The sequence below is a fragment of the Gorilla gorilla genome, chromosome 2, assembly GCF_029281585.2.
Source record: "Gorilla gorilla gorilla isolate KB3781 chromosome 2, NHGRI_mGorGor1-v2.1_pri, whole genome shotgun sequence".
Classification (NCBI taxonomy): Eukaryota; Metazoa; Chordata; class Mammalia; order Primates; family Hominidae; genus Gorilla; species Gorilla gorilla.
The window spans coordinates 50,182,636-50,209,360 of NC_086017.1; the positions used below are offsets into that span (position 1 = coordinate 50,182,636).

Genomic DNA, 26,725 nt, shown 5'->3' on the forward strand with positions numbered 1-26,725 from the left:
TTATGTACAGAAATTATTTCCAATAAAATAAGATTAAACTTAAAAGTCTTGAAAATGTAGACCCAATGGCTTAAGAAACTGACAAAACATGAAGTACATATCAATTAAATAAAATTCTATGAGGACATAGCACCCCAGGTTTACATCTCAACATAGCTGTTATCAGAACTTTCCACAGCCTTGTAATACAAGGGCATGGTTGGTTTGGAATTACATACCATGATGGGAAGACTATGATGTGGGTATATTGTATATAAAAAAAGATGGCTCAGTTAAAAGAGCAATGGAATCAATAAAGTAGCTCTTACATTAAAGTGAGCTAAGAAAAGAATTCAGGTGAACTATTATTACATTCTGAATATCAGCATAAATTTAAAACTTGGAAAGGTCACTGCTCTACCCCCAAAATGTGAAGCAAAAGCTTCTGTGTCATCCCATTTCCAGAAATTGTATGAGACAATATAAAACGCAGTCTTAATTTCCACACTGTGATCCTTGGCCCTTCCCTCGCTGGGGAAAAAACAAAACAGGGGGTGGGGTGTCCTTGGAGAAGAGAACCAGGTAATCAATTAAAATCAAATGCTTTTGTGCATTTATTGAGATGACCACAGAGCTTGTGTCATTTAATTTGTCAGTGTGTTGGGGGAGGGATGGATCAGTCTCTTCGCAATATAATGGTGCTTCACATCTGTAATTATTACAGAAAAGTCTCAACAAAATGAGAAAAATCTCAACAAAATAGTTAGCTGGCTATTGACTATGATGTCTGCTTTTCTTTCCCACACTGACTGTCAAGGAGTCTCACCTCCACGATGCAAGGTCTCCATTCCCCTTCTGAGAATCTCAAGGCCCCTCCAACCTTATTGACTCTATGGCAACTCTTGAAAACGACCAGTTGTATTAGTGTTTTAAAATCTGTCATTTTAAGCTGGGCACTGTAGCTCACACATGTAACCCCAACACTTTGGGAGGCCAAGGCGGGAGGATCACTTGAAGCCAGGAGTCCGTGACCAGCCTGGGCAACATGTAGAGATCCTGTCTCTGCAAAAAAATTAACAATTAGCCAAGCATGACAGCACACTCCTGTAGTCCCCAGCTACTTGGAAGGCTGAGGCAAGAGGATTGCTTGAGCCCAGGATCAGGATCCTGAGGCTACAGTGAGCTATGAATACACTACTGCACTCCAGCCTGGGTGACAGAGTAAAACCCTGTCTCTAAAAATAAAAAAATAAAATAAAAATAATTAAATTAAATTAAAAAAGAAACCTGTCATTTTGATGTGCAAGGAAGGGGAACACTTCTCTCCTTTGTTCCTCCAAAACAGCAGAATCCTTATATTTAAAATTTTGTTTTTGTTTTTGTTTTTGTTTTTGTTTTGAGACGGAGTCTCGCTCTTTCGCCCAGGCTGGACTGCAGTGGCACTATCTCGGCACACTGCAAGCTCCGCCTCCTGGGTTCACACCGTTCTCCTGCCTCAGCCTCCTGAGTAGCTGGGATTACAGGCACACGTCACCGCGCCCGGCTAATTTTTTGTATTTTTTTTCCGATTCATATAAACGGAATCATATAATATGTAGAGACAGGGTTTCACCGTGTTAGCCAAGATGGTCTTGATCTCCTGACCTCGTGATCCGCCCACCTTCTGAATCTTTACTTACAATTATACTAATATGGTTACTTATGATCAGTTATCCTAGCATTTCTAGGCTAATAAGATTTTACCACATGGCTGATTTATCAATATAAGGTATCAAATAAAAGTAAAAATAAAATTTAATATGTTGATACTGAATAACTGAAACTGGGTATTAGCTTTTCTGTTTCCTTTTTCTAACAGTTTGAGCTATAATTCACACACTATATAATTTACCCATTTTAAGTGTAGAATTCAATCATTTTTAGTATATTCAGAGAGCTATATAACCATCACAACCAATTTGAGAACATTCTTATCACCCCCAAAATACTACATACCATTAGCAGTCATTCCCCATTTCCCTGAAATGCATCCCCAGCCCTAAACAACCACTAATCTATCTTCTGTCTCTATATATTGGACTATCCTGGACGATTCATATAAATGGAATCATACAATATGTAATCTTTTGTGACTGGATTCTTTCACACTTAGTATAGTGTTTTTCAAAGGTCATTCATGTTGTAGCATGCATCAGTTCTTCATCCCTTTTTATGGATGAATAATTTCATTGTATGTACACAGTACATTTACTTTATCCAAACTAATGGACATTTGGGTCATTTCCATTTTTTGGCTATTATAAATAATGCTATTATAAACATTCTTATACAAGTTTTTGTGAGCACCAAGGTTTTCATTTCTATTGGGTGATAGGTCATATGATAAATCTGTTTAACCTTTTGGGGGTCTGAAAGATGGTCTTCTAAAGTGGCTACAGCATTTTACATTCCCACCAGCAGCGTATGAATGTTTCACTTTTTCCGTATCCTCATCAACACTTGTTATTTTTTCTGTCCGACTGTAGCCACCCTACCAGGTGTGAAGTGGCATATCGTTGTGATTTTAAGTTGTATTTCCCTGAGAGCTAATGATGAGCATCTTTTCATGTGCTTGTTGGTTATTGTATATCTTCTTCAGAGAAATGCCAATTCAAATCTTTTGCCTATTTTTTAATTGGGCTATTTTTTACTACTGAGTTGTAAGAGTTCTTTATGTATACTAGGTACAACTCTGTTATCAGATGTGTGATTTGCAGATATTTCTTCATGTTCTGTGGGTTCTTTTAACTTTCTTGTGATACCCTTTGAAACATAAAATTTTTAATTTTAATATACAATTATCTACTTTTTTCTTTTATTGATTGTACTTTGGTGAAATATGTAAGGAACCACTGCCCATTCTAAGGTCATGAAGATTTATGCCTATGTTTTTTCCTTCTTTTTTTTTTTTTTTTTTTTTTTGTGAGACAGAGTCTCACTCTGTTGCCCAGGCTGGAGTGCAATGGCATGATCTTGGCTCACTGCAACCTCTGCCTCCCTGTTTCAAGCCATTCTGCCTCAGCTTCCCAAGTAGCTGGGACTACAGGCATGTGCCACCATGCCCGGCTAATGTTTGTATTTTTAGTAAAGATGGGATTTCATCATGTTGGCCAGGCTTGTCCTGACCTCAAGTGATCCACCCACCTTGGCCTCCTAAAGTGCTGGGATTACAGGCGTGAGCCACGTATGCCTATGTTTTTTCTAAGAGTTTTACAGTGTTAGCTCTTACATTTAGGTCTATGATTCATTTGAATTATTTTTTGCATATGGTGTGAGATAGTGGTTCAACTTCATTCTTTTGCATGTTAATTTCCAACTGGGCACCACTGGTTGAAAAGACTATTGTTTCCCCTATTGAGTCCTCTTGTCATTCTTGTCAAAAGTAATATAAGGGTTTACTTCTGGACCCTCCATTCTATTCCATTGACCTAGATGTGTATCCTTATTTCAGTACCACATTCTTGACTAACATAGCTTTGTAGTAAGTTTTGAAATCAGGAAGTGTGAATACAGCAACTTTGCTCTTCTTTTGGCTATTCTGGGTCTCTTACATTTCCATATAAATTTTAGAATCAGCTTGTCAGTTCTGCAAAGAAGCTAACTGGGATTTTGATAGGGATTGTGATGAACCTGTAGTTCAATTTTGGCAACACTGCCATCTTAACAATAGTAAGTCTTCTAATCCCTGAACATGAGATGCATTTCCATTTATTTATTTGATCCATTTCTTTGATTACTTTCAAGAATGTTTTACAATTTTATGAGTTTTACAATTATTCTGCTAAATTTATTCCTAAATATTTGTTATTCTGATGCTATTGTAAATTATTTCTTTTTTGTCATATTTGCTTTTAGCACTATTAAATACATTAGAAAGCTTTCCATCTTTTTCTGTGCTTTAGAACATTTTATTTGATGTACAATCCTTAGTGTTTGGTAAATGTGACTGTAAACCTATTTGGGCCAGGTGCCTTTTTTAGGAAAGAATATTTTTCTACCTTCTACCTTGTAAATTAATTACAGGAGTTTATAGAAAATCATCCTTTGCATTTAGATTTTTAAATTTATTCCTATAAAGAATTATAATTTTTAAAAAGTCATTTGTATCTATAAGTATGTCCCTTTCTTATTATCAAGGTTATATTTACAAGCCTTCTCTTTTTTCCTGATCACAATTGCCAAAAGTTTGTCTATTTCAACAGTATTTTAAAAGAACAAAATTTGCTTTTTTAACTTATCAACAAATTATATTGATCATTACTCTTTTTTTCATAACTTTAATGTTTGCTTTTATTATTTTATTTTTTCCACATTCTTTGGGTTTACCTTGTTCTTTTTCTAGTTTTTGAATTGAAAATACAATCCATTTATTTTTCATGTTTTCTCATAAGTACATGTAATCCTACAAATTTTCCCCTAATGCTGCTTTGGCTGCATCCCCTAAGTTTTGATATGCACTCCTTTCATTTTAAAACTAAATTCTTAATATGGTTTATTATTTCAATTTTGACTTGCCATTTAATCTAATAATTACTTAGAAGTTGATATACTCACATTTTTTTATCATATTTGCTTTTAGCATTATTTAATAAGCTGAAAAGCTTTCCATCTTTTACGATGCTTTGAAACATTTTCCATAATGAAGAATCCTTGATGTTTGAAAAACTTGACTATAAAACAATTTGGCCAGGTTCCTTTCTTCAGATGGAATATTTTTTAAAATTTTAAATTTTAAATTTTCCAAGTAAATATTTTCCTGTAGTTACTCTTTTTTTTTTTTTTTTTTTTTGACAGTCTTGCTCTGTCACCCAGGCTGGAGCGTAGTAGTGTGATCTCAGCTCACTGCAACTTCCACCTTCCAGGTTCAAGCAATTCTTCTGCCTCAGCCTCCCGAGTAGCTAGGATCACAGGCATGCACCACCATGCCTGGTTAATTTTTGTATTTTTAGTAGAGATGGGGTTTCACCATGTTGCCAAGCTGGTCTTGAACTCCTGACCTCAAGTGATCCCACCACCTCAGCCTCCCAAAGTGCTGGGATTATAGGTGTGAGCCACCACCCCCAGCTTCTCTGTAGTTACCTTTTAAAATTAATAAATAATTTACTAAATTCTATTGAGAGACTATGTTCTATATGATTTCTATATTTTAAATTTTGTGGAAGATTCTCTTTATAAAATAATTTTGTCATGGTTGTTTGAAAACAACTGGTATGTTTTGCATTGGGTACAAAGTTTTATATATGCCTATTGGAACAAACATGTTCATTGTATTATTTTTTAAATCTGTATGTTAATTTTTGATTACTGTATCTGTCCATTTCTGAAACAGGCGTTATTATACCCCATGGTAATTACAAATTCCTTTATTTCTCCCCGTTTCGTTTTATGTGTAACAACTCTGCTGAGTTGCTAGGAATAAAAAAGGTTATAACTCATATTCTTGGGGTAGCATGACTTTGATCTATATGAATTATTCTTCTTTGTTCTATTTAATGTGATTTTCCTTGAATTCATTTTTTCTGATAATAATATTGTTACACCCTCCTTTACAATAGTAGTTGCTTGGCACAAATTTTTCAATCCCTCTTTCAATCTTGCTGTTATTTCACTTTAGCATGTCTTATAAACAGCAGTAAGGTGAAGTTCTGAGACAGTTTTAACCTAAACCAAAGGTTGCCTTTTAATACAAAATATGTAACACATGTACATTTTTTGTGGTTACTGACAATTGTAAACTTTTAACTTCTTTATTATAATTTAATATTTTTAATTTACTATGGTTTATGGTTGCTCTTTTTTCCTCTTCATGCCTTTTGTGGGTTAGAAAATACATAGAATTTCTAGAAAATTCTAGAAATTACCAGTAAAGTAAAGTACCAGTAAAGTATTTCACACTTATATGAAAGTTGTCAGAATCAAAATGGAGTCACTCATATTAAAAACCTTGACAAATAGAGCCAGGGGAAGCCATGAAGCAGGGGCAGCAGGGGTCTCATATGCAAATGCCTGATAATAAGAGCTATCATAAAAGACTGCAAAAAACACACCCTTACACAACAGCCATCACAACCGTACACACACACACACAAAAATGCTTTTGAAAGGGCATCTGCCCAGCAACTGCCTCTCCAACCTCTGACTGGTGCCACCCTTGTAACTAATTTTTGTAGCCAAAGATCTCAAAACAATTTAACTCAAAACGATTATGTAATCCTTCTCATTTTTCCATTAAAAACCTTTGTCTTCCTTTACCTCCCTGAATATGCACATACTTTACTATGGTATGTGAATTCCCTTGCAATGTTCCTTCCCAGATAAATATCATTTTACTTTAAAGAGCCTCTCTCTGGCTGTTATTTCGGTTGGCACTCATTACAAAACAATATGATTTAGATACAACCACAATTTTTACTGATTTCTTTATATACCTATATTTCCTTTATCCCATGTCTTCATTTTCCTTGAATTTATATTTTATTTTCCTAGAGTTGTCTGTGGAAGTAAACTTTCTGAGTTGTTGCATATTTTGAAAATGCCTTTATTTTGCCTTTCTTCTTACATATTAATTTGCCTGGATATAGAATTTTAGATTCACAATCATCTTCCTTCAGAATTTTGAAGCTATTACACCATGATCTTCAATAATCCAGTGGTGTCAGTGTTTAGGAATGCGGTTTTCTCCACTGATTGATCTTCACCTGTGTTCTTCTTCAAGAGGACAGAAATGTCTGATTTACTGATGGCAGTTGTCCAGCACTGAATTTATTCCTTCCAAAAATATATCTTTTCTGACATTATTAGAGATAGCTTTATGGTGAAGATGTTTAGCTTGCCCTCTTAGGCCAATCACCATCTCTTCTCTTTAAAGATACTATCAGCCTTCATTGTCATCAAACTTTTAATGACCTACCATGATTATACTTTTGGCCTATGCAAACATTCATAATAGTTTTGTTGTAATAGAATTCTACTCTGTTTAATGTTATAAATACAAGGATTAAATCCTTCTTACAATACTAAGTATTTCATTTATATCACACAATCCTAATATAAAGCATAAATACAACAATCAAGTCTCATGAGAATATGTTGAGATTTTTACTGGCATTTTCTAACTAACCTGGATATCACAGTGTCCAATAGGTCTGGATACATAAGTAGTATATTTATTGTAGTTTTTCAGAATAAAAAATTAGACCTTTGCTTTAAACTCTGAGGTACTTCACCTGAAAAGTTTTCTGTAGATTGTAGAAAATCTTAAGGACTATATTATTTTTAAATGCAATCAATATACTTTTAAAAATGAAATTATTCCTATACATCTTGACTTGTCAGACATCCAGTGTATCTACTATTTGCTCCAGCTCTGTGACTCATTCAGGTATATTTATTCAATCTCTGCTATCTGGAGAGTTTCAGTTGTAGTCATTATGACATTTAGCATCAGAAGCCCTAGATTCGTGTCTCAGTCCAACTACTTGCTACTACCCTTATGAGCCTCAATAAGATTCTTAATCCCTCTCAGCCTCAGCTTCCTTTTCTGTAAAATTAATATCATAACACGCACATTGTTTACATTCACTATATAAAATTATATATCTACATATAAGCACTATGAAGACTTCTAGCCAAAATGATTGTATGTTTGGATAACACCATCAGAGGTCTTAAGTGTCAGAAGCTGAAATTTATGTACAGTTTTGGGGAAAATGAATACTTCTGTTTGGGGGCCATTATGTTGCCAAGTCAACCATCACGTTTCAACGTATATATAATTGGAACCCAATTTATTTCTGAAACTAGAATCTGGAAAGGCTGTTACTTATCATTTGAGAAAAGGTAACTCATGTTCAAGACAGTAAAGCTCAAATAGCCTTTCTACATCACATACCACTCCAGTTAAGCTGAAAATCTGGAATACCAGTCATCATAAATAAAGGAAAAGATAGGAGAGACTCCAAGGAAGTATGTCCCCACAGCTTATCGAATGTTGTAAATAAAATAAAACCTAAAGTAGCAAAAACACCTATTTTTTAACAGTATTTTGCTATTTCAAAAAAAGGCTTTCATGTACATTATTTCACTTGATCTTCCTGGCAGGTAGGTTTAGCAAATGTTATTTTTTTCACAAATTACAGATGAAACTGAGTTTCAGAGAAGTGATGTTACATTCCTGAAGTCATATACCTGGTAGGCAGAGCTGGCCCTGGGCCTCTGATTACTAATATTAATCTGCTCTCAGAGAAGCTGTCATAAAGCACCTCCACTAACCAGCTGTCTAAACTAATCAACATCCTCCATTCCTTCTGTAGAACATCACCTGCCGCACGTGCTGCTGCCTCATTTGGCCCTTACGTCACCGTGAAATACACACTTACCAGGAGTCCATCGTGTCTGCTCCCAAAGATTTTTTTTTTTTTTTTGAGACAGAATGTTGGTCTTGTCACCCAGGCTGGAGTGCAATGGCACAATCTCAGCTCACTGCAGTCTCCGCCTCCTGGGTTCAAGAGATTCTCCTGCCTCAACCTCCTCAGTAGCTGGGATTACAGATGCCTGCCACCACGCCTAGCTAATTTTTGTATTTTTAGTAAAACAGGGTTTCACCGTGTTGGTCAGGCTGGTCTCGAACTCCCGACCTCAAGTGATCTGCCTGCCTCGGCCTCCCAAAGTGCTGGGATTACAGGAGTGAGCCACCGCGCCCAGCCCCAAAGATGTTAATGCTAATTTTACATCCGATTGTAACTGCATATTAAAAGATAATGAAACTGATTAAATGAATGAAAAAAAGATGGTTGTCACTTCTAGGACACATAAATTGACTACTTTGGAAAAACTAAAAGCAAATTGCTAAAGAGGATTGTGGTCAAATAAGGTATTAGATAAATATAAATATTGGTGAAAAATAATCATAAAAATCTAAGTGGATTTTGCAATGATTGCTTTAAAATATTAAGTTCTCATTTTATTTTAAATAAAAACACGACACTGTATCAAATATATTATAGCTAGAATTCATAAAAAAGAAACACTAGAACTCTAATTACTAAGTAATCAAAAGAAAACTCAGCCCAACATCAAAAGATGAACAGGTTACACATTTTAATAAAATATAAAACATCATTTTATGAATCTTTGTATTAACTGACTTTTCAATTAGTTGTTAATAGTTACCCTACTAACAATTCAATAATATCAGATAAAAGGGTGTCTATTATAATACAGTTTCCAGATTCCTCCCCACAAACGATAAGATCCCAAGAATCCTGCTGGTGGGGAGAGAGCCCTACTCAAAATTTGCTTTGCTATAACTTGAAGTAAAATATAATGTAAAATGTTGTCACTATTTATTATTGTTGCCATTATTTGGTATTGGAAACTCTAGCATACAAAGGCCTCTATTCTGATATGGGCAGGAGGTTGAGGGAAGCAGTTAAATTTCTCTGCAAGTTAAAGTACCAGCAAATTTTAAGCTTTGCCTGGGTGGTTTTGTTGTACAATAAACAAGAAGAAGAGGAGGGGCCAGCAACAAGCCAGCAGGAGGGGGCTCAGGAGAAAGAAGGCTGTTTACTTATGATGGAAATAGCCAGGGGCAATGCTGCCTAACACTGAACTTTAAGGTGATCCCCATTTTGTGCAGTGCTGTGGCCTCTTAGGTTATCTCTAATTTTTTAAAAAGTACTACACAAAATAACCCTGTGTTAGTAATGTTTTGGGAAATAAGAAAGGAGGAGGGATGATTCATCTTTGGGGCTAAGAAATCAACCAGAATAATAATTTAAAATAGTGTTACATTAGGTAGTCAGGCAGACATGAGCGGGGTAGGAGAGACGCCCCCCTACTAACATTAGGCAACCATCAGGTGATAGTCAGGTGGTTAACTGTCTCTCCAAAATACTAATGAGTCGCAGCCGGCACTAGAGAAAGGCAGTCTCTCAATAGATGGAAAAAACTGAAACTGGTGATCAGCAGCTTTCCGATAAGATCTCAGGAATTGGGTGAGTGGTCTCAAGCATGTGCCTTAAGAGCCAAAATGGCAGAGTTTAACTGGTATATGACCTTCCTCTAGGAACACTCAACTGGTAAGGGAAGAATGCCTCACCTGAGCATGCATACAACTCCAGTAAACTCACTGTGCCTGTGGTCCCTCCCATGTGCTAGCAGGCCACTGTGCATGCAGACAGCCCACTTCAAAGGAAGAATCAGGTGAGAAGGGACAGAAGATGCTGGAACATACAAAACTGTAAGTCAAAGGTCAAACTGGGCACCTGACTCTCTCACATCACCTGCTTGGCCCTCTTCCAAGTGTACTTTACTTCCTCTCATTCCTACTTAAAACTTTTAAATAAACTTTCATTCCTGCTTAAAACTTGCCTCAGTCTCTGACTCTGCCTTATGACCCACCTCAGTTGAATTCTCTCTTCTTAGAAGGCAAGAACTGAAGTTGCTGCAGACCTGTATAAATTAGGCACCACTAACAGTAGTGACACACAATTCTTTTGGTAACCTCTGTGGCCAGTGGTGCCTCTGCCTGAGTTTCACTTTTGACTGCTGAGCTGGCTCCACCCACTGAGCCTGGCAGGCTGTACTGAGCTTGCGCTACTGGCCCAGATCCCATGCCCACTGTGGACAAGCCAGGCACAGAATGGCAAGGGGTGTGTGAGTGAGCAAGTGTAGGGTCCAGCCATGATGCACAGCCAGGTGTGCCAGCTGCTGCAGTGGGGTGGGCAGCTCCAGGCACCAGCACAGGCATGAGTTTTGTGAGGGGCTGTAGCTGGACCAGGCACCAGCATCTGGACAGGGGGAATGCAGTGGTGCCCAAAAACTCAGAGACACCAGCAACCACGGAGCCCCAAGGGGGTGTTACAGCATGTCACAGCTCTGACTCAGGGAGTCCCGAGGTGTGGGTCCCCAGAAGGGTCACAGCTCTCATCTTGTAGTCTGGCAAATGGGAACATGTCACTGCTGGCAGCTTGGCAGGCCAGCCAGGAACATGTTTCAGCTCATTTGTGTTATAGCTTGTTTGGCCCTGCTGTCCCACTCTGGCCCATGATGGCTCCTGGGCTGGCCTGGCCCCACCACCACTTCCCATCACATGGGACAGCCATCCAGCACTGGCATAGGGTGGGAGGGATTCAGTGTTACAGCTCCTTTCGCATCCGGGCAGGCTCCAGGTTCATGTCCTGTGTCCAAGAGGAATGAGGTTATGTGGACAACCAGAGCATGAGCAAGGTGGAGAAGAGTTTTATTGAGTGACAAAACAGCTGCTGACACCAGAGGGGACGTTAAGTGGGTAGCCCCTACCCAAAGGCAGGTAGTTCCGACATGTCGCTGAGTCTGGGGTTTTTATGGGCTCAGAATAGGGGAGTGTGTGCTGATTGGTCCATGGACTGGCCTGGAAAAAGCACCATTCAATTAGCTAAATAGTATCAAGAAAGTTCTCACTTCGGGTCGTGGACCCAACCTGGAACTGGCAGCCCAGTTTTCAGGCTATAAGCTGTCTTTGCCTTGAACGTCAGGTTTCACCAAGGACCTGCCCCTGTCTGCCTAGGAATTTGGCTGTCTCCTGCTGCTATCAGTAGGAGATAACCAGCAGAAAGCAACCCTCTTGGGAATCTTTGATAATCTTAGATAGCAAACAGGACATTCCAGAGTTACATGGGACGAGACTTGAATCCGTTTGTTTTCTTTTCTTTTTTGTTTGAGACAGGGTCTTGCTGTGTTGCCAGGCTGGAGTGCAGTAGTGTAATCACAGCTCCTCTCGGGCTCAAACAATCCTCCTGCCTCAGCCTCCTGAGTAGGTGGGACTACAGGCATGCGATTCACCACACCTGGCTAATGTTTTTACTTATTGTGGGATCACAAGTCTCACTTTGTTGCCCAGGCTGGTCTCAAACTCCTGGGCTCAAGCAATCCTCCTGCCTTGGCGTCCCAAAGTGCTGGGATTACAGGCAAGAGCCACCGTGTCTGGTGGAATCCGTTTATCAACAGAAGGAGAAAATGGAAAGAAAATCCCAGAAGACATAGTACTTGGGTATGTCCAGATTACATGTTTATGAAAATTATGGAGAACAGACTCTCCCAGTGTTTATTCAAAGGAAAATTAGGACAAAGCCTGCAAAAACATTCATACTGTGCCTCCCTTAGAATTGAAGCAAAGTTTCCAAATTTAATTGTGCAAGGCCTTGACTGTGCTGAAGTGTTTATCTGTAAAAATATGGTAATAAAAAAGAGCTTATATATCTGTGAACATATGAATTTAAAGAGAATATTCTCTTCAGTTGGTTATTATTTTCATTCCAGAGCTTTTAAAATTGAGTATCATAATTAGTATAATTGTGATAAGTTAATATTGAAATTCCACTGAGGAAAAAAATGCAAAATGCTTACGTATTTAGGTTTCTTTGATCATGGGCTTTGAGTTTTTTCATAATCTCATTTAAAAATGATATGATTCATTTAATTTAATTTATTTATTTATTCTCTGCTTCATTCCAGAATAGATGTAAGTCTACCTACAAAAACAAGGAGAAGGGAAAACCAGACACTTACAAAGAGATTTGTAAAGTTAAAAAGAGAAGAGTTTCTCAGGAGTAATACAAAATTGTTCTTACATCGAAAAGCAGTTAGGCATTTCTCTGAGTATCCTCATAAATAGACACCATGATATAAAAAAAGACACATCCTTGACAACATTCCTAAAAGACAGACGACAATGAGTGTCATTTGTGCTGTTTCCCTCCCTGTCTCTCAGCCCAGGCTGTTGACAGCACAGACTGATGACATCACATTGTCATGCTGATTGCATGACAATTCAGCAAGACAAGTTCTCAGGGTGACAAGGGGTAGCAGAGGCTAATTGAAATGCAATACACATTCTCAGTTTCTCTGTGAATCTGATTTGATCCAGGGGTGAACTATAAACTGCCTGGAGCGATATATCCTGTATACTGTTTCAATCAAACTACGGATAAATATTGGACGGCAGTAACTTACTGCTGGGATAATGACACTATAAACCAGGAATAAAATGTGAATGCCCCACAACTATTTGAATAGACTTCCTCCTCTAGGCCAGGGCCCTCTAAATTTAATCTGAAAGACTGGTTCAGGCCATGATTCAGGGGGTGGAGAGGGGATCAGACATGCCTCATTATGTCCTCCTCCCTTTTGAATTCAGGAAAAGCCAACCAGCATTTAACATTAACAGGACCTTAAGTCTGATAAACAGTTACAATTTATTCTCTCTGAAGCCTGCTACCTGGAAGCTTCATCTGCATAAAACTTTAGTCTCCACAACCTCTTATCTTAACCCAGATATTCCTTTCTATTGACAATAACTTTTTCAACCAGTTGCCAACCCAAAAAATTTTTAATCTACCTATAACTTAAAAGCCCCACCCCATTCCACACCCCACCTCCACTTTGAGTTGCCCTGCCTTTCTGGATCCTCCTCTGATCAATACTTCCCTTTCAACACCTAGTTGTATTATCCAACTATAGATTCTCTTCCAAAGTCAGTCTTACATTCTAAAATCCATTTATTTCTTTTCTTCCCCTCTTAACTCTCAAGAAACTCTGAGCTAAACAAAATGCATAAAAGCATCTATAATTCCTTCTCTAAGTCTACAGCAATCTAACATATACCTTAAATGTATTTCATTGATGTCTCACATGTCCCTAAGATGTATAAAACCAGGCTACACCCCTGACCACTTTGGGCACATGTTCTCAGGATCTCCTGAAAACTGAGTCATGGGCCATGGCCACTCATATTTGGCTCAGTTTAAATCTCTTCAAATATTTTACACAGTTTGACTCTTTTTGTCAACAACACCATAGGCTCAAATGCCTAACTTTGCAAATGGGTAGTGACTAAATCCAGGAAGGTCCCTGCTGTCAAGCATTCACCTCTTACTTGCTGGTTCATGTAGGGGTCTAGAAGGCCCAAAGGGAGGAGCCTGGTGTTGGGGAGGTTGAACAATAGCTATTTCCCAACCAGTATGAAATTATTGTTATTTTATTATTTTTTTTTAGACAGAGTCTTGCTCTGTTGCCCAGGCTGGAATGCAGTGGCGCGATCTCAGCTCACTGCAAGCTCCGCCTCCCAGGTTCACGTCATTCTCCTGCCTCAGCCTCCTGATTAGCTGGGAGTACAGGCACCTGCCACCACGTCCAGCTAATTTTTTGTATTTTTAGTAGAGACGGGGTTTCACCGTGTTAGCCAGGATAGTCTCGACCTCCTGACCTCGTGATCTGCCCGCCTTGGCCTCCCAAAGTGCTGGGATTACAGGCATGAACCATCACGCCCGGCCGAAATTATTTTAATAATATAACAGCTGGTATGGACAGTCATATATGCCAGCTGATGTCAACTCTCCAACATATAACCAAATTACAAATATATATATATATACATATATATATATATGTATATATATATATATATCGTTTGATTTGAGGCTTTTTAAACTTGAGCTTCAGGGACTCTACTGCTAGTTTCATGGTAAAAATCTAAGCGCATTGTTTGTAAGACAGACAATAAACAATGCTAAATTTCATCAAGTCTTCCCTGTAATATGCCTGTAGGGCACTATCTGTCCCCAATGTTGTTTATTAAAGAGATGTGATAAGCCCAAGATAGTTAATGGACATCTGCCCTGCCATGTGGCCTCTGAATGTTGAGGAGACACATATACTGTCAGAGTGTACACAGTGCATCCTCCTACACCCCACCCTGAGCTGGCCCAACTCTCTGGAATCAAGGTTAGGGTAGGGAGTGTGATCCAAGCCATACACAAATCCAACACAGAGCACTAAGAGAGTGCTTATCCAGCTTCTCAGTGTCCTGCAGTTGCATTCAGCCCACAGTGCTCTTTAGGCTAGGGTTAGATTCAACTTCACTTAACTGAAAATTCAAAAGAGAAGAGGTTTAAACACATGGGGTTTCTTCTCTCATATATAGCAAGTCCATAAACAGGCAGTCCAGAGCCCCAGACTCCATCTATTATTCTGCCCCACCAGCTGCAGCACATCCATATAGCAAGGTTACTTCATGGTCCAAGGCAGCTGTCAGACTTCCAGCATCGTGTCGGCATTCCAGGAAGCGGAAGGAATAAGAAAGAATACCAGGCTGGGTGCGGTGGCTCACGCCTGTAATCCCAGCACTTTGGGAGGCCGAGGTGGGCAGATCACGAGGTCAGGAGATCGAGACCATCCTGGCTAACATGGTGAAACCCTGTCTCTACTAAAAATACAAAAAAATTCGCTGGCATGGTGGCGGGCGCCTGTAGTCCCAGCTAATCGGAAGGCTGAGGCAGGAGAATGGTGTGAACCCAGGAGGCGGAGCTTGCAGTGAGCCAAGATCGTGCCACTGCACTCCAGACTGGAAGACAAAGGAAGACTCCGTCTCAATGAAGAAAAAAAAAAAAGGAAGACCAAAACAGGCGCTTATCCCAACTGAGTCAGCTTCCTTTAAACAATTTCTATGGTTTGAATATTTTTTTGTCCCCTCCAAAACTTATGTTGAAACTTAATCCCAAATGTTGGCAGTACTGAGAGGTGGGGCTTTAAGAGGTGACGGGGTCATGGGAGGTCTGCCCTCATTAATGGATTAATCTATTCGTGGATTTAAGAATTAATGGGATAATGGATTAATGGATTATCATGGGAATGGGACTGGTGACTTTATAAGAAGAGGAAGAAAAACCTGAGCTAGCATGTTCAGTTCTGTCACCATGTGATGCCATGTGCCACCTCAGGACCCTTCAGAGAGTCCCTACCAGCAAGAAGACCCTCGCCAGATGTGGCCCCTTGACCTTGGACCTCTCAGCCTCTATAACTGTAAGAAATAAATTCCTCCTCTTTGTAAATCACCCAGTCTCCAGTATACAGAAAATGAAGTAACACAGCAATCTTTTTGGATAACCCATTCAACACTTCTGCCTACATCCCATTGGCTACACCTCGCAAGGAAAGCTGTGAAACGTAGTATAGTCTTTTAGCTGGGCACATTGCAGCCCAGAATAAAATCAGGATTCTGTTTTACTAAGAAAAAAGGAGAGAATGGATATTAGCTGGCAACCACAATCTCCACCACAAACCAATTCCAGCAAATCATATAGCAAAGCAACAAAGAATGGCAACTACATGATTTATTATTTATGCTGAACTAACCCAAGTCAGAAGATCAACCAAAAGTTCTGCAGCACTAGATCTTTCTTGAGAAAAAAGGTATAATTTAACTTTTTAAAATAAAATGCAAATTATGTCCTTGGTGACTTCACCCTTTGACTTGGCACAAACTCTTCCCAAAATGTCCCCTAAGGTGGAACAATCTAGATCACATTTGGCTCCACCTTTACTATTTTCTTAATTTATTGATAGTTTCTCTCATCATAATTCCATTACATAAGGAGGGAATCCCACAACCTCAGTAATCAGAAGTGAATTCTCTATAAATCAGCCTTGATGAGAGAGAAAATAAGCTGGAAGGCTGGGCTCAGTGGCTCACACCTGTAATCCCAGCACTTTGGGAGGTTAAAGCAGGAGGATCGCTTGAGGCCAGAGTTCGAGACCAGCTTGGGTAACATAGTGAGATCCCATCTCTAAAGAAAAAGGCAACCAGGCATGGTGGCACACACCTGTAGTTCTAGCTGCTCGGGAAGCTGAGGTGGAAGGATCACTTGAACCCAGGAGTTCAAGGTTACAGTGAGCTATTATTGCACCACTGCACTCCAGCCTGGGTGGCAGAGTGAGACCCTATCTCTAAATATATATATGTATATACACACATATATATACAAGCTAGAAATTCAGATTTTTCTTAAAACAGAAATCTGGATTTTTATATGAAAAAATGACAGCTAATTTACTTTTTAAAAAAACAATGTGTGAGCCTCTATTTGACCAAGACCTAAATTCGGCTTGGTTAAGTGTCCACTATACTCTTGACATTCCTCACTTTTGTTGTCACAGGGATGCAGTTCTTTCCACAGAAAATCTTGCCTGCCTTTTTCTCCCTGTTCTTTCTTCCCTTTTTACTCCCTTTTCTTTCCATTTCTCTTCTTTCTTTCATCTGTCTTTACCAAGATAATTTTCCTTCTAATGACCTTGTTACCCATTCCTTCTTCTACACACTTCTTTCCTGAAATGCTCCTCTGATCAATACTTCCCTTTCAACATCCAGTTTTATTATCCAACTATAGATTCTCTTCCAAAGTCAGTCTTACATTCTAAAATCCATTTATTTCTTTTCTTCCTCCCTTAACTCTCAAGAAACTCTGAGCTAAACAAAATGCATAAAAGCATCTATAATGACTTCTCTAAGTCTACAGCAAGAGGCTACAAACCAAATGCCATCAGCAGTTAGTCAGGCAATATTCTTGACAATCGACAGTGACAACTGCAATGACAATTGATACTTAGCTTCCTTGTAGAAGAACCAATAGGACATAGTAGTTATTGTGACAAATTCAAGAACCCATCCCTTATCTAAGGTAGAACAATTGCTACCAGCTCTTCTTAATTTTTTAAATATAAGCTGGAAAGTCCGGTTTTTTTCTTAAAAGAAGAAATAAATCTGAATTTTCATATGAAATATACAACTAATTTACCTTCTAAATACAATGGGTAGACCTATATTTTCAACCTTTGATCTATAGCACATATTGAATTACTCTCTAATCGATTCAAACATACATACCTCATCACAAAACCTGGAAGAGTGCTAAGCACATTGCAGGCCCTCAATAAAAGTTGACTGATGTTGTAACTGAGTCAATGGACTTATTCATACTCTTCACTTAGGGAGGAATTTCTGGACTGTTTCAGTGCTTGGGTAAGGCTAAGAAATATTACCTTGACTACGATGAAAAAAATCACTTTTTTCTTCCTAACCAGTGGTTTTATACTTCATTTGTTATCACCTAAACCCTATGATTATGATAAATTAGCTTTAGTATGCTGCACACAAGCTTTAGTGATTTCTTTATTCATGAGTGACTACAGGCCTTTAATTAATAACCACCAAAACTGTATTTTACTGGTCCATGTCTTACATGTCACCAATTGGCCAGACTTATTCATTCTTTCCCTGCGAAAACACCACTAAATGTAATGACTCGAATGGTATGCTTAACCTCCATGACAGAATTATAACATGACAAAGAAAACACATGAAATTTGGAGGCAGACAAACCTGAGTTCAAATCCTAGCTATGACACTTGTTGTATATTCTTAAGCAAGTAATAAACTTCTTGGGGGTCTCATTTTTCTCATCTGTAAAATGGGACAATAAACTCCACTTACAAAGTTGTTATGAAGAGTATGAAGAGTAAATAAATAATATAAAATGCTTGGCAGTTTTCCTGGCCCACAGTGGAGAATACAAAATATTAGTAGCAACTCCCTTTGCTTACTTACTGTGTATCTCAGTTCAGAATGTTTTCTCTTTTTAGCTATAAAGTGGGTCAACTCATATTTACCTAGTATTCATAGTATTTTAACTTCCTATATAGTACTTGGAAACACTAAGAAAATTTGCCAGGTTTCAATTATAAAAGTGAGTAGATGGGCAAACTAATTTAACAAAAACACAATTACACAATTTACAGGTTGGTTCATTTCCTAGCCATAAAACAATCCAAAGATTCCTTGCTATAAAACAACACTAATACACATTTCTAAAAGTGTTCTAAAGTGAAGGTTTTTAGTACAATAACAAATTTACACCACCGGTAGATAAAAAATTTGTGCATATGTGTGTGTGCACATGGACACACACTCACACACACATACACACCACTGGTGGATAAAGGGTCACCACTCTAAAAAAGTTAATTTTTTTCCTAAGTATCAGATATATTCATAATTCAAGGTTTAATTTCATGATAGATGCCAAAGAGAAATTTATTCTTACATTCAAAATATATGTATTGAAACTTTGCTTTCAACTTAGATGAAGTAACAAGGACTGAATTTACTCTTCCACCTAAAACAACCAAATCACAGGACAAAATATAAGAAACAACAGTTTTTCAAAACACTCCACATCAGACAAAGGACAGTGATTCCTGAGGGATGGGAAACAAATAAGGTGAGCCCTGCAATTGGCCCATCTTTCTGCCTTGAGAGAGTGTCCCAGGCCGAAGCACAGAAAAGGTGTCTTAGTCTGTTTTGTGTTACTATAACAGAATACCACAAACTGGGTAATTTATTTTATAAAGGAACTCATTTCTCACAGTTCTGGATGCTGGGAAGTCCACGGTGAAGGGCTTGCATATGGTGAAGACTTTTTTGCTGCATCATCCCACAATAGAAGGCAGAAGGGCAGGACAGAATGCATACGGACTTTTTAATGATAAATTCTGTCTTTAAATCGTCTCTTTCCTGTCTTATTTTACTGTAAGAAGTTAAAAGTAGCCATGCACAGCATGGAGGACTTGCTGCTTAGATATTTCTTTCACCAGATTTCCTAGTCCATCACTCTTAACTTTCACCTTTCATAAAGCCTTTGGGCACGGACACTGTTCAGCCCAGTTATTTGCTACTTTATAACAATGGTGGCCTTTGCTCTAGTTTCCAATACCTTGTTCTTCAGTTCCATCTGAAACCTCATCAGAATGGCCTTTACTGTCCATATTTCTTTCATTATTCTGGTGACAACCACCTAAATAATCTCTAAGAAGTTCCAGACTTTCTCTCGTCTTCTCTGTTTTTGAGCCCTCACCAGGATTGCCCTTAATGCACCATTCACAGCAATCCAAGCTTTTTCTACCTTGCTACACCAAATTCTTCCAGCCTCTATCCATTATCCAGTTCCTAAGCCACTTCCACATTTGTGGGTATTTCTCATAGCAACAGCCCTACTTCTCAGTACCAATTTTCTGGCTTAGTCCATATTATGTTGCTATAACTGAATACCACAGATTAAGCAATTTATAAAGAAAAGAAATTCATTTCTCACAGTTCCAGAAACTGGGAAGCCCAAGGTCAAGAAGAGTGCATCTGGTGAGGGCCTTCTTGCTGAGTCATTCCATGGCAGAAGGCAGAAGGGCAAGAGAGCACACAGGGGAAGGGAGCAAAACTCATCCTTTTATCAGGAACTTGCTCCTGCAATAACTAACCCACTCCCATAACAACAACATTAATTCTTTCATGAGGGCAGAGCTAATGCCCTAATCATGACCTAATCATCCTCATGACCTAATCATCCCTTGAAAGTCCCAACTCTCAATATTGTTACATTGGAGATTAAGCTTCTAACACACAAACTTTAGGGAACACGTTCTAGTCACAGCAGAGAGGGAACACAGGCAGACCCCCAGCAGACTCCATAAGTAGAAAAAGTGGAGTGCAAAAATATTAGGGCAGCTAGAGTTTGCAAACAGAATATTAGAGAGGAGAGGGCTTCACAGAGAGGGAACGCTGGAAAGTTCTTTAGTCCTCCCCATGTATTCAGCAGAATACTAATGTAAGGAATGAATGTAAGGAAACCGTGAAGCCTAGGAAATAAACACCTAAAAGACGAAGGGGAATCAGTATGCAATATGCACACAGTCTGGGAATAGTACCTCTGTATATCTCACACTGGTCCTGCTTCTCTAGTCGAACACATACATACATATATAAAGAAACTTGTTACAGGGAATTGGCTTATGTGGTTATTAGAGTTGGTTAAGCAGCTTCTGTAAGGCTGTGTCTCTGCATCTGATATAGAGTCCATAGGGAAAGCAGTCAGTAAGGGAATGTCAGGAAAAGACTATCACAAGCAAGCTGAAACCCTGTAATCGTGAGCTAGTACTCCATGAGGATAGACTGAAATCCATGTCTTTTCTTGTTGCCTCTGACCTTACTGGAACGGTAATTTTTTTTTTCTTTTTTTTTTTGAGACAGGCTCTGGTTCTGTCAACCAGGCTAGAGCACAGTGGCACTTATCTCGGCTCAGTGCAACCTCCACCTCCCAGACTCAAGACATCCTCCCACCTCAGCCTCCTGAGTAGCTGGGAATACTGGCTCATGCCACCATGCCTGGCTAATTTTTTGTATTTTTTATAGATCGGGGTTTCACCACGTTGCCCATCCTGGTATCAAACTCCTGAGCTCAAGTGGTCTGCCTGCCACAGCCTCCCAAAGTGCTGAGATTACAGGTGTGAGCCACCACGCCTGGCCAGGGCTCTTTTTTATGGAACTAAAAACACATACCTGGCTCATGAGTATGGAAAAGGTGAAGAAAAATCCAGAGAAGGTAGCGCAGTTGTAGGCTCAGACACTGGTCATGCCATTGAGGTGAGTCAGCTACAAAAGTGCTTCTTTCCTTCCAGTTTCCAAATCATGAAAGATTAGTTCTTGTGATCCACCCAATCTGTAAATACACAAGAAAGGAAAGTCTGTGAAATGTAGTTCAGCCTAGCCAAGTTTTTATATTATAAAGCCATCATATAGAGAGAGAAAAAAGAAAAAAAATAAGAGTATCAGTGAACTATGAACAACTTTAATTAGCCTTAAATATGTGCAACTGGAGTTTCCAAAGTAGAGGAGAGAAGAGTGGGACAGAAAAATTCTAAGGAATAATGGAGAAAAATTTTTTAAATTTGATGAAAATTATAACTGAGATCCTAGAAGCTTAATGACCCTTAAACACAGGAAACATAAAATCTCTACACCAAGGCACATAATAATCAAATTGCTCAAATTGTTCAAAACTAGTGATAAAGGCAAAAATCTTAAAAGCAGTCAGAGAAAAAAAAAATTTTACATACAAGGGACCAAAGATACAATGACAGCAGATTTCTCATTGTTTACAGACAATGTAAATAAGAAGACAGTGGAGCCACAACTTTAAAGTTCTGAGAGGAAAAAAAAAAAAAAATAGGCCAGGCATGAATAGTGCAAGCCTGTAATCCTAACACTTTGGGAGTCCAACAGGGAAGGATCACTTGAGCCTGGAGATTGAGAGCAGCCTGGGCAACCAACCCAGCAAGCCCCGTCTCTATTAGAAAACAACAACAACAATTGTCAACATAGAATCCTATACCCAACAAAACCAGTCTTTCAAAAATGAAGGTTAAATAAAAATATTTCAGACATGCAAAAACTTTAAGAATTCATCACCTTCAGACCCACACTACAAAAAATAACAAAGGAAGTTCTGCCAGCAGAAAGAAAATAACACCAGATAAAAAATATGGATCTACACAAAAAATGAAAAGCACTAGAAATGGTAACTTTTTGGGTAAATTTTTTCCTATTAAACCTCTTAAAAAGATAATTAACAATTTTAAACAAAATAAAAATGATGTAGTACAAAAGTAAAATGTATAACAACACAAAAGGCTGGGAGAAAAGAAGTAGATGTACATGTTTGTCAAGTTCTAATACTGTATGTAAAGTGGTACAAAATATATGTACTAAACACATCCTATGAACAGGCATTTTTGGGCCCTAGTTACAATGATGAAAACAATCTACCCCCTCTCCTTGAGGAATTTACCTCCTCCTGTACTCTCCCAAGAAGCTTAATCAGCTTTTACACTGAGCAGAAAAACTGTGGGGTAAGACCTCTTTTTAAAGTGACCTTCTTTTTAATGTTTCAGTTCTACGCTGGCAATGCATTATGGAGTAAATGACATAAGATGCAGCCACTATTTTAATGTTAAAGAAATATGTGCCTGTAGGTAAGATATATTGTTATATACTAACATTAAAATTCATTCTATGGTCACAAGGAAGGACTGAAGGTTCCACCTCCAGGTCAACTGAGATTACAATCAACATCTAACCAAAAGTCCCCAATTTCATTCACAATGAAGCTCTACAATTAATAATACTCAAACACATTTTCTAAACTTATTTCAATAAGATTGAAATTACTCCCATTTAAACAGATGTGATTCTAAGAATGTCTATTTTTAGATGGGAGTTGCATAAGTTGCCAGAAATGGATCTGGCAATGTCAAGGTTATGTCTCACTGAAAAACAGACATAATTTAACCTTTGTGGGGGGAAATACGCTATCCTGCATCTACCCTGGAGCAGATGGATATGTAAGCATGGATGTAGGGAGAGAGTTGCAATGGGTGGGCCTTTTTGCTTCAAGCACCCCACCATGCACATACTTGTCCTTTCCTAAGGGGGTAATATGTGTAAATCTTGTGGCAGCAAAGGGGTTTTATTTCTGTTGTTTATTCTGTATCCACCTTTCCTGGACTATTCCAGTGTAATCAAGTTGCATAAATTGACTGATACCATTCCAAGAAAAATTTTATTGTAATGAACCAAAGTGACTAGGGCTGTAATGAGATTTCACAAGAGTACAGGATCACAGGAAATGAAAAGGGAAACACCATATATATTCTGTAGAAAAATGTATAATGTTCTAGCAACTGCCCCAAACTCACATCAGAATCAGTCACTTCCAAGCATTCTCATTGTACAACTCCTGGAAAAGGTTTTGAACAATAAACTTCATCTTCTGTGCCATACACTATAGTAAGCGCTTGTGATACATTTTCTGATGCATTCATTACAAAATCCTATGAGGTATAAATTATGATGTCCTTTTCACAGAAGACTGAGGCTTAGAGAGGTAAAGTTTTCACAGCTACTAATGGCTAGACAGGAATATGATGCCAGATCTCACTTTTAAGCCTAGACCCTTACATTCTATTCAAAGCATAAATAAGCCATTGGATCCAAGTATATTCAAATCATACATTGCACCATAAGCCACTACTGCCCCAGAAGTCCACAAGGAAGATAAATTCTCAAGTGTCAGTGGTGAAGGAAAGAAAAATACCATGATTGTAGGTCAAGCTTATGACGGAAACCCCAATGCAGAGCTGTTAGGAAACCTGGGCTGGAACATAAAGCCAAAGATTGGAGGCCTCTGAAGCCAAATCCCTCCCCTAACCCCAACTTAACTCATAGAACCAGCTGGCTCTATGGGAGGTGGGAAACTGAAGAGATGAGAAAGCTCCAAGACACAGGAGATAAAAGGGAGAAAAGAAGGTGGTTAGGTCTGCCCCATTGAACTTCCAGGTATTTGAGAAAAGGGGATAAAAAGTGAGATGCATTTATGTACATGACCTGTCAACATACAATAGCCTTGTCCTCTAGTAAATATGTCCAATCGAATGTCCCAAGAGCTTACCCCTCTGATTAGCAACACTCCATCATGAAAGGAGAGTAAGCAGTTTTTGGGAGAGGTAATTCACCATGGGCCCTGAGGGTGCCTCCATGTTCTTATTGGTTTGCCAAGAATGCAAGGCCCTGACCACATTTTACCTTGGCCTTTTCTCAGAGTTGTATTTGCAGGGAGCAGCCCTGAGGGATGAGGAAATATCGCCCCCCAAGACAAGCTTGTTACTGCTTACAATAAAAGCAACAGACTCCACAAGCACAGTGTTCCTCTCCTGTAATACAACCCACTGCATGTGTAGGCATCAATCAAGACCCACCTGTGTTGGACTTGGGTCCAATCCATGGGTCTTAGATTTGTGGGCATAGGAAACCAGCATTAACACTAAGCTCTGGCTACTGCTTTTGCCATGAGTAATAAAGGCCTATCTCTAACGCAAGAGTCTCAGTTTCAGTACCCATGAAACTGTGGCAAGCTAACCTGTTACCCTGCAGGTAGGATAAAAATCTCAGACCCTTCACAGTTCTTGACAGCAGGAGGGTAGAATGAAAGGGAAGAAACTTGAATGCAATACTGTCCCTTCCTTGAGACTAGAAGTTATGTGGCATGGCCATGTATCCACATTCCCTCCTAATTAAGATCACCAGTGGGGAGTTACTATGTCAGGGAAATTTCCTCGTACTTATTGAGTTAGCTCCATTTAGTCTTCAACCTCGCAGGCGTTGAAATTTTCTTATTCTGATATGTTTTATAAATTACATGTTGGCTTGGTTTAACTCTCCTTTTAGATTCAAAAGCTCTCTTAAAATAAGAAAAACTATTGACTCTTTAACATGTGCATAATTTTTGTTTCTGTTCAATATTATACTCGGTGGATACTCCACGTATAATGTGCTAATTGTCAGCATGTTAATCATCATCACTATTAACGTTTTTAACTAAGAGCCTACAAATACAGATCCCATTCACCCACCTTCCTTACTCTTTTCCCAGGAAAGTGGGAGAGTACAAAGCATATGATATTAGGAAACAGCCCTAGGGTATGACTTTCTCTTCTGTGGATCTTCCGATCCATTCTACAGAAACATTGACTCAATAATCATGTATTTTAGACACAGAGATAGCAACTAAATTGTTTTATTCATACCATGCACATTATTAACCACTTGACAACACAATTGTGGCCAGGAAACGTAATTTTAAACTCTCAGCTACTTAACTCTCATTTAAAGTTGAGATGTGAGAAATACTAGTTATGATCCTCAAAGGACATTCATTCTTTGGGGTTTCTCTTTGTACCTTGTCTCCTGGAAATACCAGTCACCTTGACTCATCACTTGGGAATAGTGATTTCCCATTTCACTAATTCAGTAAAGAGACCCTGGGGTCTTCCCAATTGTGGGAGGGCAGAAGCTGTCCATAGCGAGATTTGGATATCTGCTCAAAGTACTAGGCAAACATTCTTTTTGCCCTTCAATATGTTCACATTTTCTTATGATTAGATATGCAAGATACAAAGGGCTTGTTTTAGGGTACACACTCAGCAGAAGAAAAGGCTGCCTGGCCTGCTTTTACATAGAGGGCCTTAAGCCTTCATGCAGGCTATGTGGAAGTTCTCTTAGCCTCATGAAATCCAGCACAGTTCAGGAGATTTTACAGTTTGGAGGAAAAGCTTTGTAGTAATAACCAGAGTTATTTAAACTGGAATTTTCCTTCTACTTATCGTCTACCAACCAGTCTGGAGTCAGGTTTATCAGTTTGGGTTCTTTGAGGAGCAGACATCAAGATGGGATTCGATGTGCAAGAAATTTATTGGGGGAAATGCCTGTGAAGGACAGAAGGAAGAAAGGTTGAATTAGAAGAATCTTAGACTTCAGCACAAATCTAAGAAAGTTCAGCCAGGCCAATGGAGAGTCCTTGAGCCAGAGCTGCCTGTCAGAGAAGTTCCACATCTCCCAAGAACAGGCCTGTTGTAGCATCTTTGTTGTGCTCAGTCTTTGGCTAGGAATGGCTGATGGGAAGTGTGGCCTCAACGGGATGCAATGCTGAATTCAGAGCATAGCAGCTGGGGCTGTTGATCAGTTATGCCCACTGACACAGGAAATCTGAATGGTGCATTATCACATCCACCACGGTAGGCAGCCTAAGGATGGATGAGGACCCAAGTTTCCAACCAGATAACACATCCTCATGACCAGCAGATATAAGAAACAGCTGCAAAAAAACCCACCATTGCCTTCATTGTGGGCAAACTGCTAGGGATGCTTCCACTACATCACAGTGTTCCCTTTATGAGGGCCCAAGAATAATACCTCCTGTGGCTCAGGGCCTGGCAAAGCTATTCCTCCTGCACGACTGGTATGTTGTCATCCTGTAGACAAGATTTTCTAGCTGATTTCTTCTTTGTCTTAACTATCAGAAAGTTAGAACCAGACTTGCGGTTCTACCTTCAGCTTTAGGTGCTTTTCAATTATTATCTTCCATAATTCCTTTACTCAGCACAACTGTTCTCTGTGAGTGATCTAAAATGCTTTTCTGAATTAAGACAAGAAATAATTACCTTAACCTAG

At 38.9% G+C, this 26,725-nt stretch overlaps 1 long non-coding RNA gene across 1 annotated transcript in view; it reads right to left on the minus strand.

The window, feature by feature from the left end:
* The window catches only part of LOC115933985 (uncharacterized), a 62,637-nt gene that overhangs the window by 33,383 nt on the left and 2,529 nt on the right, over window positions 1-26,725 (minus strand). The window contains exon 2 of the long non-coding RNA XR_004069836.3: window positions 21,221-21,380. This is a non-coding gene — a long non-coding RNA (uncharacterized lncRNA). The remainder of the gene's footprint in view (window positions 1-21,220; window positions 21,381-26,725) is intronic.